This window comes from Podarcis filfolensis (assembly GCF_964270895.1).
Source record: "Podarcis filfolensis genome assembly, chromosome: 9".
In the NCBI taxonomy this organism is placed as follows: Eukaryota; Metazoa; Chordata; class Lepidosauria; order Squamata; family Lacertidae; genus Podarcis; species Podarcis filfolensis.
This window is the reverse complement of record NC_139610.1, coordinates 45,621,004-45,639,301: the sequence shown is the minus strand read 5'-3', so window position 1 is coordinate 45,639,301 and position 18,298 is coordinate 45,621,004. Positions and strand designations below refer to the sequence as shown.

Here is an 18,298-nt window from a genome sequence, read left to right as displayed (position 1 = left end):
GTATGAGCTTTCGTGTGCATGCACACTTCTTCAGATACATTCTGTGTATCTGAAGAAGTGTGCATGCACACGAAAGCTCATACCAAGAACTAACTTAGTTGGTCTTTAAGGTGCTACTGGAAGGAAAAAAATTTTTTTGTTTTTTTATATCTGAAAGGATACGGTCACCTATATTAAAACGTCTTGCAACAGGCTGTTCAAGCATTTATGCTGTGATTGCTGACTTGTGATTTCCGGATGGGGCAAAGGTCCATAGATGTTTCCCTAGTATACTGCATGCGACATCCAGGGCATTTGCACTCTGTAACATATATTACAATGCTGGGCTTGCAGGTGATGTAATAGGTCTTGCCAGCCATTCTGCTTTTGAAGGTGACCGTTTTCCTAAGATAAGTTCCCCCTAAGATAAATTTGGCTATTGGATTTATAATGATGCCATTCAGAATTTATGATAGGCAGATTTGGTTCAGCTCTAACAAGTCATTTGCATAGATCTGGAGACAAGGAGAATGCAGTGAAAGGAAGCATACCTATAGCTTTTTAAAGATGTTGTGAATTGGCTGCCAAGGGGTAGTTTTCTGTAATTGCAAAAGTTTAGCTAGAAGATATTGGATGAAATTCTATCGCAAAAGGGACACACTTGTTCCTTTTTTGTATTTTTGTTTCCTTTGTGGAGGAAAGTTTTAACTATTTGTTTGTGCTTTTATATTCTATTTTTATCTTGTGAACCATCCTGAGATCTTTTTATGAAGGGTGGTGTAAAAATCTACTAATGATGATGATGATTCTCAGGATAGGATCCCCAGCTGATACTACAGTCAATCAATTGGATCCAGACTTACACTGCTGTCCCAACCATGTCTACTCAAGTGCACTGAATTGAGTGGGGCTTAATCCCAGGTCGGTGGGGTTAAGGTTAGAGCCTGAGTCACTCTAATCGTGACTAAGTCTGAATCCAGACTGGGGCCAGGAAGCAGATGTTATCTGTGCAGCGAATATATCTGGAATCGTTTGGAGTAAATTTCAAGGTTATTACATAAATTATTTTGAGGAGTTTGTTATTATTGTTTGTTTGTTTTCTCCCATCCTGAACACAGTGCCCAAAGCAGTTAGCAACAACAAACAAAGACAATACCATACCAAAACAAACAAAAAGAAAAATTATAAAAGCATATTTCTTGATGTTGTGGAAATGCAGGAAGTCTAGTTTAAGTAAATGTTTACTGAATAGATCCATTACTATGTTATTTAGTTCTGGGGTGCTGATGACATTGAGAAAAAGAGTGAGATTAATTGTCAATGGTGCTTTTGTGTGTAAAGTTGACTTTTGGGTGGGAAAAAATGGAAAAAAAGTTTGGAAATCTTCTCAGCACTCTCTCTCTCTCTCTCTCCCCTTCCCATTACAAAGCTGTAAACTGTGTATCACATTGTGTATCACCACAATGTTTGGTTAGTTGGTGGACGCTTTAAGGATGATGTGCTTATGTTTGCTCAATTAAACACTTGGCCCAATGTTAGTGAGGGGGTGGGTGATGAGTGTCTCTGTGTTTTATGGAACTGGAAAAATATTCACAGCAAAGTTAAATTTCACCTGATTTCATAAGCTTACAGGTGCAAATTAAACTTTTCCACACAGTCACTAGTAATCTGCATTCCCAGCTGTTATGCTTTGAACCTGAAGGGAGTCCATTTCCATGTTTCTATGCAAAACATTTTTGTTCCTCTTTAGCAAAGCAAACCTTGGTCCTTCGCAAGCATTAGTCCAATTCTTACTAGGAGTTGCCTTAGCACTTCAGTTGACTTAGAATTCAAAGTGGCTTCCTCGCTAGTAGTACTGAATAGTCGGTGTCCTTACTTCTGCATTCTGAGATTGATTGCTTTTTGAAAGGATTGCAAGCACGTCCTGGATACATTTTGTACCCCATTATACAAAACCACCACCACCCATCAAGTTGTCAATACTGTGCTTGTTTTCTGCCTGTTGCTGGTGACACACTGAAGGAGGGGAGTCTAATTATTGGTACTATATTATTTATTGGGCTTACTAGTCCTTTTTTCTGAAATGTTAACTGAAAGCCACTTACAACTCAACGTGACTGTGAAATCTGCATGACCTACTTCCTACCATATCAAAGCAAAGAACCTCCTGGGAAAAGGTCACTTTGTTTACCGGTGAAGTCTTCCTATCCATTCCCCCAGCTTCCGGTTTGATGCCAAAACACCTAATCAATAGTGCATGTACCCTTAATTGCCAACTTCAGACATTCTTGGATTATATGGATCCCAGGTTTGGTACTGATACTTAGTTATACTGATAAGCTAGGTTAGAAGAACCAAAACATGCAGCCCTGAAAATTCTCCTGGGCCTCTTGGCAGCTTTTGATACTATTGGCCATGTCCCCCATTGTTCTGAACAAGTTGTATTGGATGGTGATTGGTTGCACACTGACAGCCAGTTCCAGGAAGTGGTTCTGGAATTTCACTGATCTGCCCATGATCCTTCTGCTGTTGTATTCCGCTGGGTTCTACTTCATACCTCATTCTGTTTATCATCTACATGAAACCAGTAAGTGAGAGCATCCAGGAATCCGGAGTGAGGTATCATCAATGTGCTAATGACACCCAGCTCTGTTTCTTTTTATCTGATTCAGGTGATGCACTTGAAACATTACATCAGATCTGATATGCATAATGGCTTTAATAAAGGGCAATAAAATGAAGCTCATTTCAGACAGGATGGAGGTAAGGTTGGTAGTGAACCAAGGAAGGGGTGTTCAACTTATTCTGGATTGAGTCGTACACTTCCCTAAATGATGAAGTTTCAGGTTTGGGGTCCCATTGTTAGATCCAGCTTTGTTTTTGGATGCCCAACTGACATCTGTGGCACTGTGGGTGCTGTGCCAGTTGCTGCCTCCACCTTATTTGTGCTCTTGTATGATCCTGTTTAGACAACTGAGATTCATTATATGTGTGGTGCTGCATTTCGGAACTACTTGGATATTTCAATTGGTTCTGAACACTGCTGATAGATCATTGTAAGACAGAACACACAACTGCAGTATTTAAATAGTTTTACCGGCTATCAGTCCATTTCACAGAACAATTCAAAATACTGGTCTTAACATTTGAAGCTTGTGCATCTAGGAACTCCAGCATCTAAAGGTATGACTAACCCCCCACAAACTGTACTAATATCATGTGCAGAGACCCTTCTCTGGGTATAGTGACGAAAGTGGCAATCAGGGAAAGGGCCTTTTCAGTAGTGGCAGCTCATGTATGGAACTCTTTCCCACAAGATCAAGGCCTGGAGCCAAGTCTTTTGGATACCTGGCAAAGACCTTTCAATTTACCCAGCTTCACCTAGATCTTTCCTTACCCAGATTTTTAAATATCTTATCTGCTTTTACTGGAAATTGCAGTTGCCTTACCTTTTTAGTTTGCTTCTGTTTTTATCCTTTAGTTTTTGCTTTAATTGATGTTTCAGTCTCTTTTATCTCTTTAATTGTATGCTATCCTCAATTTAAGCTGAAGGGGGGTATGCTAAATTATGTGGGTAAATAATCAACCAAACAACTTTTTAATATATGGAAGATTAACACAGGAGAGTGATTTGTCAATTTAAGGAAAGATGGTAATATTCCAATTCCATTTTAAACATATGACCTGTATGTTAAAGAGAAGATAAGCCCTGGTTTATTGCCAACTTGTGATCACTTTATGCTAACTCCCTATTCACAGGAGATAAATGGATGTTTACTGCAGAATAAGCCCTAGCTGATCGTCTTTCATCAAGAATTGCACTAGCCTCAGCTTTGAGATGCCTTAATGCAAAAGCACCATTTTATTTTTTAAGGAATATATGTGTGATTATTTTTATATCCTCTTTATATAAACAGCTGCAAGGAGACTAAAACAAAATTTCCAAAGAAACAATCTGTTGGTAAATCTCCACCTTCTCCCCATTTAAGCAGAAGAACAAACACCTTGCATAGTCAGCACCAGGCATACCATGGTACAGTTGCAGTCAGCAGTTTGGAGAAGAATGAGAGGCTGATCAAAAGCCCATTGGCATGAATGGGAGTTTTCTACTGATTTGAGTCCACTCCTCAGCAGTCCCATTAACTCAGCCACCAATGACAGTGAATGGAGAGAAGCAATTCTGTTAGAACTATTTGAAAACAATTCTGGGTGCGTACCAGAGGGGAAAGAGTAGAACTAACATATTATATATTTCTTATTCTTTAGTTAACTGTTCAAGAGAGAGTGTGTGTGGTGTGTGTGTGTGTGTGTTTAATAAATACAGTCTTTAAGCATTTGTGTACCAGGAACTGGGAAGAAAAACAAAATAGGAATTGATGAGCCTTCTCCGCCACTTTCAGAAAGGCAAAGCTGTACAACTGCTGTTGCATTGGAGCACCTGGTCAGGAGGCTCAGTGCAAAAACAGCTGGATGAAATAATGACCAAAAAGCATCAAAGTGTCACTGCAGCATTGGTACTGCCATATAACACTCTCTGGTCAGGAAAGAGTCTCTGCTTTCTTTTCTCCCAGACAACACACCACAGCAACGTCTAGGCACTCTATTGAGCTGCCCACTTCTAACTGGTCCTTGCTTCTCTCATGCTTATTCTGTAGCTTCTTCGCCACAATTGCACTCATGCAGGGAATGCCACATAATTAAGGGGAAGTGGAACTGCGTATGCCATCTCCAACCCAGAATGTGCCTCCTTGCCCCCTACCCTCCAAGATCTGCACATTGACTGTGGATAGTTGAATAGGAGAAGAGATCACACAGAAGCTTTTGCACCTAGAGTTCTTCTTTTTAGGCATCTGTGCTCAACTTACAGAAGTCTGGGGGCTCATGAGCTCAGGGCAAGGGGAGCAATGTCGTCCCACTTCCTTTTAACGACATGGAGCCCCCTTGACCTTTATAGCACATGAAGGACACTTCTGTAATAGCAGAAATACAAGCCATAGAACAGGCTTCCTCAACCTCGGCCCTCCAGATGTTTTGAGACTACAATTCCCATCATCCCTGACCACTGGTCATGCTAGCTAGGGATCATGAGAGTTGTAGGCCAAAAACATCTGGAGGGCCGAGGCTGAGGAAGCCTGCCATCGAATATACAGTACAAGAAAACAGGGAAAGGGCCTATTACCAAAATTAACTTCAAATTTTGAAGTTTTTTTCCAAGTGGTTAAAACATTTTTTTACTGTATTTTTTATTGAAGATTTCTTGGTTTACAAAAGTATGTGCAATGTCTTTTTTTCAAGTTACATTTTCTACAGATCAGTTTCTACATTGTGAAGGATGCTGTCAGGCATATTTCCCCTGTTTTACACCTTTACCATATTGATTTCCATTTCACTGCTGCTGGTAACTTGGCTTTCAGGCAATACTCTTAGGAACGAAACATACAAGGCCTTGTGTGGTAATATGTGAAGAGGTAAAAAAAAATATGACATGGCGAAAAGGTGGCATGGAAGCGGGGAGCTTCTTCTCAGTAGGAATTAAGAAACTAACACATCAACATCCTTTCCCATCACCACCACCATTTCCAACATTTTTTTAAATTTGTTGCAACTATCAGCCTGCATTTAAGCCCCACTCAATGCAAACCGTTCTCAGGAATTTTCTCAGGAAATTCAATCCAAACAACTTCATAGACATCAACAAGTGCCCATTGAATATATCCCCTTTTGCAGCCAGAGGGCCACATTCTCTTCCAGAGGCCACATGCTGGTGGGGCCAGAGGGCAAAGGTGGGCAAAGTAATGAATGTGTCTCCAGCTTTTTTGGCATGGGCTACCTTCCAGTCAGTCAGAAGTCAGAGGTTTTTATACCCACACGCAACACATGCCTCTCTTCATCCAACCAAGCCAGAGGCATTAATGCAGTTGATGGACACATTTTGACCAAGAAAGAACCCTTGAAGAGAGTGTCAATCAGGACCAAAGGGGGTATGGTATGGTGAAAGGGGGGTGTCCTGGTATAGGAGTGTGGTAGGAAGAGTTCAGAGGGAGATGGAGATGATAGGGGGGGAGGGAGAGAGAGAGAGAGAGAGAGAGAGAGAGAGAGAGAGAGAGAGAGAGAGATGATAGATAGATAGATAGATAGATAGATAGATGATAGATAGATGATAGATAGATAGATAGATGATAGATGATAGATGAGTTTCCCAGTTCCCAACTCCTGGAATAGATGGTCACTCCTGGAGAAGATGGATATCTGGGGAGCAGCAGATATAGGAAGATGTGGATTTGGGACTTGTGGCCACAATATACCATAATCCACCCCCTCCTTAGCGATTCTTAAACAAGCACTGTACTTCTTTCCGACATAAGGGATCTGCATCAGCACCTGAGCTACCTACACTGTCGCAGCCACGAGTACAATTTTCATAATGATAAATAATGAGAGTTCATTTGTGCTATCTTTGACAGAGTAATGTGAACCCTGAAAGAAAAGCAAGCAATTGAAATGTTCTATGAGCCTTTGAGCCTCATTTGCACTCTCCACGTTCAATGAAGTAACCTGAATGTTGTTCAGATTTCAACCATGATTGGGTGGTGGGTGGGAAAGAAAAAGAAAAGAAATGTGTATTTGCTATACAGGCACTAAAGTGGTTGTCTGAGTTATAAACAGGAGAAATGTACCCTGTATACCCTACCTGGAGTGAACCACCATGGCAAGACATATATAACTCTATGCCACATTCAAATATCACTCCATATCTGGCCCAGACCCTACTTGTTGATGCACCTTTGGGTGGAGCCAGGGCCTGTTCCAAGACATTTTGCCACTTGAGGTGACTCAGCAGCAGGAAAGCCCCTTGCTCATTGGCTGGGGCCAGTGCTGGGGGCTGGCACAGATGACAGTGACAGGAATGGTGGCAGCTGGGGCCCTCATGTGTCTTCTCCTCCTCTGACCTGTGGTGGCCCCTGTGGGAAGCCACAGCCTGTGACAACTGGAGAAAGCCTGTGGAGCCACCAGGTCCAGATCCCTCCCCAGGCGGGCAGTGGCAAGATCCTTGCAGCACTGCATCTGCAACTGAAGGAGTGGAAAAGGTAAAGGAGAATGCCTATCTCTTTCCTTTTCAGGTCTGTCACGGCTGCCAGCTCTCCTGAGCCTGCCACTTAGGTGACTGCCTCAGCAAGGCTTGTGGTCAGGCTGGCCCTGAGTGAAGCATATTGTGACACAGTACAGTGCTGGCTCCTCTATGGTGGTACCGTGATTGTGGAATACTCTCCCCTCTGAAGTGCATCTGGCACTGATGCCATTTGCTTCTCTGTACTGACTGAAGCCATACCATTCACCCATGCATTCTTGCAAGACTGGTTGTTAAATAACTGGCTTTCCAGCTTCTTCCATTACTGACTGTTTCACGTCTTTGTCCAGTGCTTTATATTTTTATACTTGTCTTTGACTCTTTGTGTAATTGTTGCATATGTTTTATACTGTAGCCCACCCTATGAACCAATGAAGCACAGGCTAGAAGAGCCTTTCTCAACCTTGTATCGCCAAATATTGTTGGACCGCAACACCCATCATTCCTAGCTAGCAGGGCCAGCAGTCAGGGATGATGGGAGTTGTAGTCCAACAACATCTGGGGAAGTAAGTTTGAGAAAGGCTGCTTTATAATAAAAGGGATGTTTACCTGTGCATGCATCCCATCTTGTTTCTTCATTAAACACACAACAATTCACAGTTGCATAGGTGTTTTAAAATGTATGTTATCTCAAAATACACATATTAACTGCATATCTGGTGTGTTTTTGAGCCAAAATGTGTGTTGCAACCTTCAGAAAAATGAGAAATCCAATGGATAACTTTGTCGCTATCTGCACATTAGTCTGGGAGGTGCACATTAGATCTGTTCGTCCTGTAATTTGCAAAGATCAAAAGTTCCTCAAGCATCCCTAATTGCAGGCAACAAAGATCACCAGCCAAGGAAATCCACAGGACAAATGCTTCATCCTGACCTTTGTAAGATCTTCTGGGTCAGGTTAGTTCACCAATCTGAGCAACAAAGATATCAGTTCTTGCTGTCTGCTGACTCCTTGACCTCGACACACCCTTTGCTGCCAGGATACTGCCTCGGATCTACAAAACTAAATTAGGTTATAAAAGCCATGCTGTGACATGTACTAAGCTTGAGCAGGTCCATGCACAATAAGCTTTTGTGTTTTAGTTAAGTATTTCCTGATTAAAAATGAATTAACCCTAAAGATTAAAATGAAAATAAAAGAATGGACTCTAATTGCCGAGGATAAAGTTATATTCACCACATCAGGCCACTTAGCTGCAGGGCAGACAAGGTTCACAAGGGAAAACTCGTTCATTAGGCAAACAGTGATACATGCTCAGTCAGGTTCCTTTATTTCTTATTTGCATTAATGAAACAGGCACGTAAGAAACATTTTGTTGTTAGAGAACACTTTCATACAAGAGAACAAAATTAATGCAACGATCCTATTCTTGTTTTTCTATTGCTCTCATTTCTCCTCTCCTTATAAATTCACCAATGCCAGAGAGAGACAGAGACAGAGAGAGAGATTGAAAAGCAGATGTATAGGGGGAAATGAAGTGTTTTGACAACATACGTATGATTTGATACTACAGTTGTGTGATTAGAGTGGTCAGATGCAAAAGGGGGCAGGCCTTCTGCATCTTTAGTAGTTGTGTAGAGCCCCATGCTGGGCAAAAGATTCCTGCATTGCAGGGGTTTGGACTAGATGATCTTTGTGATCTTTTCCAACTCTATGATTCTAATCTATCTATCTATCTATCTATATCTATCTATCTATCATCTATCTATCTATCTATCTATCTATCTATCTATCTATCTATCATCTATCTATCTATCCCTTTGTGTTTTGATCAGAATAATAATAATAATAATAATAATAATAATAATAATAATAATAATATATTATTTATACCCCACCCAACTGGCTGGGTTTCTACAAAACTCGGTGGCTGAATGTCATCAGCCTCATTGTTTTCTATTTACAGTGCTATTTTAATAATAACTAACCATTCAGGGTCTCATCTAGGGAGAAAAGAAAAGGAAAGGAAAAAGAAAAGAGGTAATTCAAGGCAAGCTGGACTCAATTGAGGCACTCAAACAATGCAAAACCTGAGATGACTAGTCACTTTGGAAAACCTTTGTCACCTTGTCATCAGGCATCGTCAAAATGTCATTTGGAATACTAAAGATATAACCCAGTTCTGTCACTCTTATTTATATTGATGCACACATCCCAGAACATCCTCTTTCACACACACACACACATATGATTGTGCACTCTCACACACTCCCCTGTTTGGAGAAAGATAAGCATCATTAACTTCATTTAACTAACATTTAAGCTGTAGCATGGTATTAAGGTTTCTTCTCCAGTACTATTTTGAGAGTCTCCCTGTGTATACAGAGTTCACAAGCAGGACCAGACAAGGTGTTTTATTACCTGAAATAAAGGACAAGAGGGTGTCTCATCCCCCAGTTGATAAACAGAAGCCAACTGGGCTGGCTGCTGAATCTTACTTTAATGCTGAGGCCAGGACAGTGTCCTCCATTATTCCCAGGGGAAGAAAGCTAGCTTAACCCATGTATGTCCTTCAGCACCTCACTGCCACTGCCCTGTGCTCAGCACTGGCTGGCTGAGACAGCCACCTTGCTCTTTCTAATGGTAGGGCTTGCCTTGCCACTAAAGCAGGAGATAGATCATGAACCTAAGATACCAAAATTTGAACCTAACAGGGTTACTGACTAGGCCACAATAGTAAGGACAGGAAACATACCATCTTGGGTAAATCAGATTGAAATAATTGCTTGTAGTTTCTGGAGTACAAGGGCATTATTCATACAGGAACTATTTACAGGATGTGTAGAGAAGAGAGAGAGAAAAGGCAGATATCTGGTATCAACATGTTGGGAAAGAGAACCAAAAAATGGCTCAGGTTTAGTGGTAGAGTTAAACTGGACAAAGAGGCTACAAACAAGAGCTGGCTAGATTACTAGACAAACCGTCTCCTTATGTGGTTTAAAGTAACACATGCACTCATTAGAAGTTCAAGAGAAGAAAATGTATTTGCTCTTCTCGAACACATCCCACTCATGAAACAAGTGTTATATCATTCCACTCCCTATAACTGGGACAGGGTTTAGGGCAAGACATTAAGGAATCAGAGGTGGAAGGGGATTTTTTGTAAGTTGAAACACTTACCCTGGACCAGTATTAATTATGTGACCATGGGTTAGGGCCAGATCTATCAAAAGGCACTGTGAGACTTTTGCCTCAGGTGGCTGATGGGGAGAGGAGCAGTGCAATGGAGTCCCCTACCCTGGGTCACTCACCACTGGCTGGCTGCCAGTGGCACCGTTTTTCCGTCTGGACCCACATGTTGCCTCCTGATGTCAGGAGGCAGTGGGCAGATGTGCTTGATAGGGCAATTTCCCAATCATCCTAATGGACCAGTCTCAAGTACAGACAAGCTTGACATCGACACACCCTGTGCTATATACCATAGAGTTCCTTACAATGGACTGAGCTGTGCAGTCTGAGTAAGCCTATTTATGCAGAAGTAAACTTCATACTTTTGATGCTTTTGAATTATGGTGCTGGAGGAGACTCTTGAGAGTCCCATGGACTGCAAGAACAAACCTATCCATTCTTAAGGAAATCAGCCCTGAGTGCTCACTGGAAGGACAGATCGTGAAGCTGAGGCTCCAATACTTTAGCCACCTCATGAGAAGAGAAGACTCCCTGGAAAAGACCCTGATGTTAGGAAAGATGGAGGGCACAAGGAGAAGGGGACGTCAGAGGACGAGATGGTTGGACAGTGTTCTCGAAGCTACCAGCATGAGTTTGACCAAACTGCGGGAGGCAGCGGAAGACAGAAGTACCTGGCGTGCTCTGGTCCATGGGTCACAAAGAGTTGGACATGACTAAACAAATAAACAACAACAACAAAACTTCATACAGGTCAATGAGGCCTACTTCCTTGGAAGACTGCAGAGGAATGTAGATTTCCATTTTTTTTTCTTTTTGTCTCATCACTGGCAATTAAGAACACTTTAGGAGAATAGGTAGTAACAGGTGTAGTTAACCTTTTCCATCTCATACAATTAACCTTAAATTTGGCCTTCCAGGTAATTTCCTGTTCAGTCAGTCCACAAGGTTTGGACCAAGGTTGTTTGTTTGTTTGTTTGTTTGTTTGTTTGTTGCCTAAGCCCACCCAATCACCCTACCCCATCAGCAAAATGTAGACTGAGCTGTTAGACATGAAGGCAACTTCTTAAAATATGGCAACAGCTTGTTCTTCTTATTTACAATCCTAATCACATCATTGATTTTGGTAATCTTTCCTGCACTAAGAGCAGTTATTAATCCTCTTGAAACAGGACCAGGGTGTTTGTTTGTTTGTTTTGTAAGCCTAGATAATTAAAATTAAGCTGAGTAATGACACCCTGGAGATTTCTCTTAGAACTGCTAGGAAGACCACATCTAATGTTAATGGAGAAACTACAACTAGAGCAGAATTTCCCATTGTAACTGAGAGCATGTATGCTTCAAAGAGTATTCAGTAAGATTGTAGTTTGAAATCCTTACTTTATGTAGCATGCTATACTGTCCGGTCAGACTAAAAAGAGAAACCTAAGAAACATTTACGGTACTTATTCAGTCAAATGAATCAGAACCTGTCTTGAACCTAAAGGAGTAATAATCTGCAATATTTCTGTAAATTGTAAGGACTGAAAACAAACAACCCCTGATTTGTTGCATGAGTCTGAAATTGAATTGCCATGTTTTTGTGCATCATGGTCACTTGGGGAATTCAAGTAATTTCCTCATCTGGTCAATATTATTGTGTAACTAAAGAGAAAGTACTAGGGGGAAAGTATTTGGCAGAGCTTTCAAAGTCCAAATTCAAGGATGATTGGTACAAACTTTATTAGCTTGCTTATGATCCTTCAAGCAGAGAAAGTCTCTGCATTTAGTGATCTTTTGACAGCCAAATAGTTTCAGTATTATCATTTCTTGCCGTCCAATTTTCACAGTGATTCCGGTCATGTCTGCTTTGCAAGTAAAGTCAAAGTTCATAAAAAGAGAAGATCACTGACAGGCTGTTACCCCTAATGCAGTTCCTTGGTTATGCTTAACCAAGAGCATCGTGGTAACAGTTACAGATAGGTAGCCGTGTTGGTCTGCCATAGTCAGAACAAAACAAAAAAAAATTTTTTTCCTTCCAGTAGCACCTTAAAGACCAACTAAGTTAGTTCTTGGTATGAGCTTTCGTGTGCATGCACACTTCTTCAGATACACTGAAACAGAAGTTGCCAGATCCATTGACATTGGATTCTTATCTCATTATACATGACAAAGCCATTTTTCACCTTCTCACCCCTTGCTTTTTCCTGTAAGACCTATTGCAGTCGTTAAGAGTCGTCAACAGGCTCATCACAGCTATCTGCCAATCACCCATTCCCACCACCCTTCTGAGTAATACCCCTCCCCACCTTCTCACTATATAGAAGGATCTGGCAACTTCTGTTTCAGTGTATCTGAAGAAGTGTGCATGCACACAAAAGCTCATACCAAGAACTAACTTAGTTGGTCTTTAAGGTGCTACTGGAAGGAAAAAAAATTTTTTTTGTTTTGTTTTGATCGTGGTAACAGTATTTGAAACACATTGGAGATTCTAGTAAAATCATTATCATCATCTAAATGGTTTCTAGACATGGTAGTTATATATCAGAGGCGTGTGTACCAGTTCCTGAGAAAGAAGCCAATGTCTGTTGGCTTCCCACAGCCATGTGGCTAGCCCCTGCAGAAACAGGATGCTGGACTAAATAGGCCTTTAATCTGATCTAGTAGAGATAATCTTCCGTCCTTATGTGAAATGTTCTCCATCACACCATCTCCATTACCTGCTTGAATTTATGCTTCTTCCAAAACCCTGCCAGAAGAAAGGAGAGCTACAAAGTAATACAAATTAAACATGTCTACGCAACTAATAAACCATTTGAGTACAATTTACTTGCGACCCTTGCCTTTTCTCCACACAAAAGATCTTCATTGGAATAGCTATCTTACCACAAAAGGTACACAGATGTAAAATACTGTCTTCCATCTCATTTAAACAAAATCTATTTCAAAATATTTGGGTTAAGCTTAAATCTTTTCGTCTCTCGAGGGCATTGAGGTTTATATCCTTTCACTAATACTAGTCACAATTACAAATTACTATTGTCTTGTCTCGACTCAGAATCAATGATTTAATACAAATTAGATTTTCCCATGAAAGGGATGTGAAAAGTTGATTAAGAGACTGTTCTCTAGCTGCCACAGTGCCACTATTCTTCAGCAAGTTACAACTGCTTTCTCACCATGAAGTGATTTCTGTCCAGTTTGTGTGACATCTCGTTTGCACAGGCTGCTGGGCTTATTTTGATTCAGTCACAAAAATGGGTTCCATGTGGATATCCTCCAGAATAAGATTGCCAAAGGGTCATGTTGTAGTTAGAAAATAGTGGTGTGAATTACTTCGTGTTCACACTTAAATCTGTTTGATGCATCCATTCCAGTCACCATAAAGGCAGAGTAACTGCTGACTCCTGAAAAAAGAAAATGGTAAGGTCTGGAAAAGTTCTCTAAGCATCATGTATTCAAAGGATTTTTTTCATACAGGGATATATAAATTACTCAAGAATGCTTTCTTCCATGGATTAACCCATTTGTTGAAGTGGGAAAATGCAGTGGTATATCAATCGCTTCCATTTTTAATACCCCTGAAAGTAAAGTCCGAGGTCAAGAGAGATTGTGACATTTTCCACCTGTTGTTCTTCAGATCATTGACAATAATCAGAAAATGATGGATATTTAGGTCTTGCGGACATTGATGGTTCCCAGAAAATAAAGGGGAGAGGGAATTCTATTGGCTGGCACACATGTTCTATTACAAAAACAAAGGGTAGTTGAATAACACCGTATGCTGAAATCATCTTTTCGTGATGCCAAAGTCTTAGATAATTGCAAAGAAAACATTTTTCTGGAGGCAAAGGAGATAAATGATGATCAAGAAGACCAAGGCACTTTACAAGGGAGGGAGGAATCTGTTGCTAATTTTCCATTTCAATCTGAAAGGTGGATTTACCAGCCTGGAACCATTTATTTGCATTTCTAAGTGGCAGCATGGAGCAAAATGTGGTTTTGCAAAAGATTAGTCTTCATTTGTCGAAGTAATTGCTGCCTAAAACGATGACATATGGAGGAGCTGACAGGAACTGTGGCGGTGGGGTCGATTTTCGTCACTTGCCTCAGAAATGAAGAAATAAATAAAATAAAAGAGAAAACCTCATTTGGTGCTGGCATTTAGAGAAAGAGAGAGAGAGAGAGAGAGAGAGAGAGAGAGAGAGGAGAGAAGGCATATGTGCTGTAAAACTAGGCCTGGACTTCTTATTAATCAATAGCCCCTATTGAAGAGAGCCATGTACAGCCTCGCAGCTGCAACAGTATTATTAGAAAATGATATAGTGAGCATTAGGATGTATAATTCATATTGCCTTCATTTGCTCAGACCATCGTGAAAATCCATAAATCATTTTCTTGTTCATGTATTGCCTAAGTGCAATTTGTCATTTTGCATTAGGGGGCTGCTTCAGATCATCAGTGCTTCTAATTCACTATTTAAAGCTTAACAAAATGCTGCCCAGCCCTGTCTGACAACTGAGACTATATGAGAATGAAGTGCCCAACCATGGAGCTAGGACAAATAAAGATAAGAGATGCGCAGAATGCCCTTTGCAGTACCAGAGTCTTTGTGGACCCCGAAGCCTTGTTTATGCATATTAGGTATAATCTACTGAGATCTTACCCTCCTGTGGAACTACATGGAAATGACAGGGAATTGCACAAAACCATAGTTTGGGTGTTTAGGCGCAATGTGCGACTTCATACGAAATGCTTATATACGAGAACTTTGCCTGTGTGTTTTAAACCTATAAGCTTTCCAACCTATCTCCATCATAAATAAAATTTGAATTAAGGTATAATCAGATCTTTCCTATGGAGAATTAGAAAAATAATAATACAGTGGTACCTCAGGTTAAGTACTTAATTCGTTCCGGAGGTCCGTTCTTAACCTGAAACTGTTCTTAACATGAAACACCACTTTAGCTAATCGGGCCTCCTGATGCTGTCGCGCCGCCGGAGCACGATTTTTGTTCTTATCCTGAACCAAAGATCTTAACCCGAGGTACTATTTCTGGGTTAGCGGAGTCTGTAACCTGAAGCGTATGTAACCTGAAGCATATGTAACCCGAGGTACCACATGACGAAGATGCAGATACAGTGACAACAATCTGGAGGACATAATTCACTATAACCATCTAGAAAAGTACAGTGAAAGATAAAGTGACTCAATTTTCTCTGCCTACAACACCCAGCTTTTTTATATATAAAGTAAAAATAAAATCCTCCATCCCACAAATTACCCTCCATTCACTCCAGGATGGCATCTAAGTACTAATGGCCAAACATGCTCTCTGGGGACACAATGCCACTGCATTCTTTCATACAGGGTTAAGGAACCCTTTATCAACCTGAAGGTCATCTTCTGGCTAACCTTCTGGTAGCCATGAGCCTGTGATAGGTGGCATGAGAGGCAAAAATAGATGGAGAGGAAAAAAAACCCTGAATTTTTTAACTGGAAACAAGCAAAAGCACATTCAGATTTCAAGGGCAGTTTCCAGCCAGGCGAGGGAGTGTGCGAAGCAGGGCTAGTAAGGGGCCTGGGGCAAGTGAGTGTGGCTGATTAGGGCAGGCATAGGCAAACCTGGCCCTCCAGATGTCTTGGGACTACAATTCCCATCATCCTTAGCTAACAGGACCACTCGTCAGGGATGATGGGAATTGTAGTCTCAAAACATCTGGAGGGTTGCGTTTGCTATTATTTTGCTATGTTATGAAATCGTTACTGTTATGTTTTGCTCTGTTGTCATGAAATTATTTTGTAGTGTTTGTTTAAAATATATCTTGTTTCTTTATTGTGGCAAGCGACTTTGAACATGATGCGTGTGTGTCTCTCTCTATGTGTGGAAAAGCGGCATACAAGTAAAATGAATGAATAATACTAACTGGCTGGGAAGCCTGTTCCTTTGTCCTTGGGGAGGGGCTGTAGCTCTGAGATTGCGCACATTGCCTCCGTGCACCCTCAACCTAACTGGGAAGAGGCAATTATAGTGAAGAAGTCTGCAGGAGTCTCTTTGCCAGGGATGGGGAACCTCCAGATGTTGCTGGACTCCCAGCTCCCATCAGCACCAGCCATGAGCATGCCCAATGGGTCTAGGGCAGTGGTTCCCAACCTTTTTTTTGGCCATGCTCCACCAAAAATTCTGATGTGCTCCCCCCCTCCTGTGACATATAATTCTTATTATTCAAAAAGTGAACTCCTATTCACGTGGAGGAAGCCTAAAAGGCCACTGACTGCTAATAACTCATTCTCAAATTGTCCCCCTTATAAATCAAATTGCCACGGGTCTAGGGCGATGGGAGATGCAGTCTCTGGCTCTATGCTGTTGTGCGGTACTCCATTCTGGTCAATGGCAGTATGCTTTCCAGGCTTTTTCTTATCTTTTACTCTAACATTTCTTATTTTCTTCACCCACATGAATTTCCCCGAAGAGATGCTTGTGTATTTTCCTTGCCCCTTGTTTATTGGTTAATTATCCTAGTTAGACTATCTCCCCCAGCCCCTTTCTTCCTTTTTCTTGCTTTGGAAAATGCCTGTTTTTATTATCCCATCTGGATTTCCTATTTTTCCTCAATTGCTCGGAAAAACGCCTCTCGCCAAGCCCGGAGCCATGCCACAATAATAAGAGGATTTAGGAACAGATTGCTTTCAAGTCATGTTAAATCACCACAAGCAGCCATTTATCCAGATGTTAACAAACTGCCCCCCTCCTTCTCCCAAAGGCTGCAGAAGACAGAAAGTCCGTTCTCCAGTCCACCTCACTCTGAAAAGGAACATTTGGGGCAGTATCAACACACACACACACACACACAGAGAGAGAGAGAGAGAGAGAGAGAGAGAGAGAGAGAGAGAGAGAGACGATCAATCAAGGTAAAATAATAATAATACTCAAATCAGTCACCTAAGACCCAAAAGTGATCCGGACATGTGTGACGCAGTAACTCTGTTACCCTGGTCTGAAGGAGGCGAGTGAAGCTTAGCAGCACCTCAAGCCTCAGCTGTGATCGGGACGGTAGACTGCCCCTGTTTTTGGAGGGTCGTCCTCCCTCGAGGACGATGCTGGTGAGCCGCCGGGGCGTGGGGTGGACAGTTGTGCTGTGGCCACAACTTCCTTCGAGTGGCACCGCGCTGTTTATAATATACACCACGACGCTTTATAGCCGTGTTATCCCACCCGAGCACCTGTTTGATGTAACTCCTCTTTCGTCGTAAATCGGCGGGCGCTGCCCGCGAAAGGAAGAAAGGGGATAGGGGGAAGAGTCACGTCCAGGAGAGAGGGAGGGGGCCGGGGGAAGGTGAAGACGCTCAGGCAGGGAGACAGAGCCAAGGCAAAGCGATGGTTTTTATAGCCCAAGGGGACTAAATCGCATGCAGTGCTGCCTCCTCCGCGGAGGAGCCTTTCGCAGCAGTTCGCTTCTTCGCTGAAGAGGCGAGGCTACAAATACAAATGGGCTCTTTCGAAGAGGGGAGGGTTGTTTGAACTGCTCACACAAAAGGACGGAGGAGCAACACTGCTGCTGCTGCTTGCTACTCACAACTCTTTCGACGAAACGTCACGTCTGCAGCAGTGGCTCGCTCTGGCCGCTAGGAGGAGCCTGCTGCTTACATTTGCCAAGCCCGCGCCACTTCCCCTGCGGAGCTGGAGGAAACTTAAAACGTCGTGGCGGTAGATATCGTGGATTATTTACCACCAGACCCGTCCAATCCATCTCTCGGCGGCGCATCCCGCTTTCCTCTCCTTTTAAGCGTCGGAGTCAACGACACTGAGCTTTCGAGCGCGCTTGTGTGTGTGCGCGCGCGTGTATACACTGACACACAGGCAGGGGCGGCTCGGGTGTTCTCTTTGGGGCAACCAAGGTGCCACAATAAGACAGCGTTTTAAAACCAGGACAGAGGAAACCGGATAAGCATTCGCCACCCAACGCACACGCGCGTCCTTTGCCAGTCCGGAGAGCGGGTGTTGAAATCGACGGCGATTTCTTTCCCGTTAAGTACATAACGGAGGCTGAGGGTGCATCAGAGTCTCTGATCCGGTGGGGAG

At 42.1% G+C, this 18,298-nt stretch overlaps 2 long non-coding RNA genes across 2 annotated transcripts in view; one reads left to right on the top strand and one right to left on the bottom strand.

Moving 5' to 3' along the window:
* The window catches only part of LOC310742578, a 138,634-nt gene extending 123,918 nt beyond the window's left edge, over positions 1-14,716 (top strand). Inside the window, exon 4 of the long non-coding RNA XR_014538575.1 lies at positions 14,656-14,716. This is a non-coding gene — a long non-coding RNA (uncharacterized lncRNA). The remainder of the gene's footprint in view (positions 1-14,655) is intronic.
* On the bottom strand, positions 12,728-17,391 carry LOC310742558. The gene is made up of 3 exons (XR_014538553.1): positions 17,159-17,391; positions 13,394-13,621; positions 12,728-12,963 (listed from the first exon to the last, which is right to left on the bottom strand). It is a non-coding gene; the product is annotated as an uncharacterized lncRNA (long non-coding RNA).
* Between the last annotated feature and the right edge of the window lie 907 nt (positions 17,392-18,298).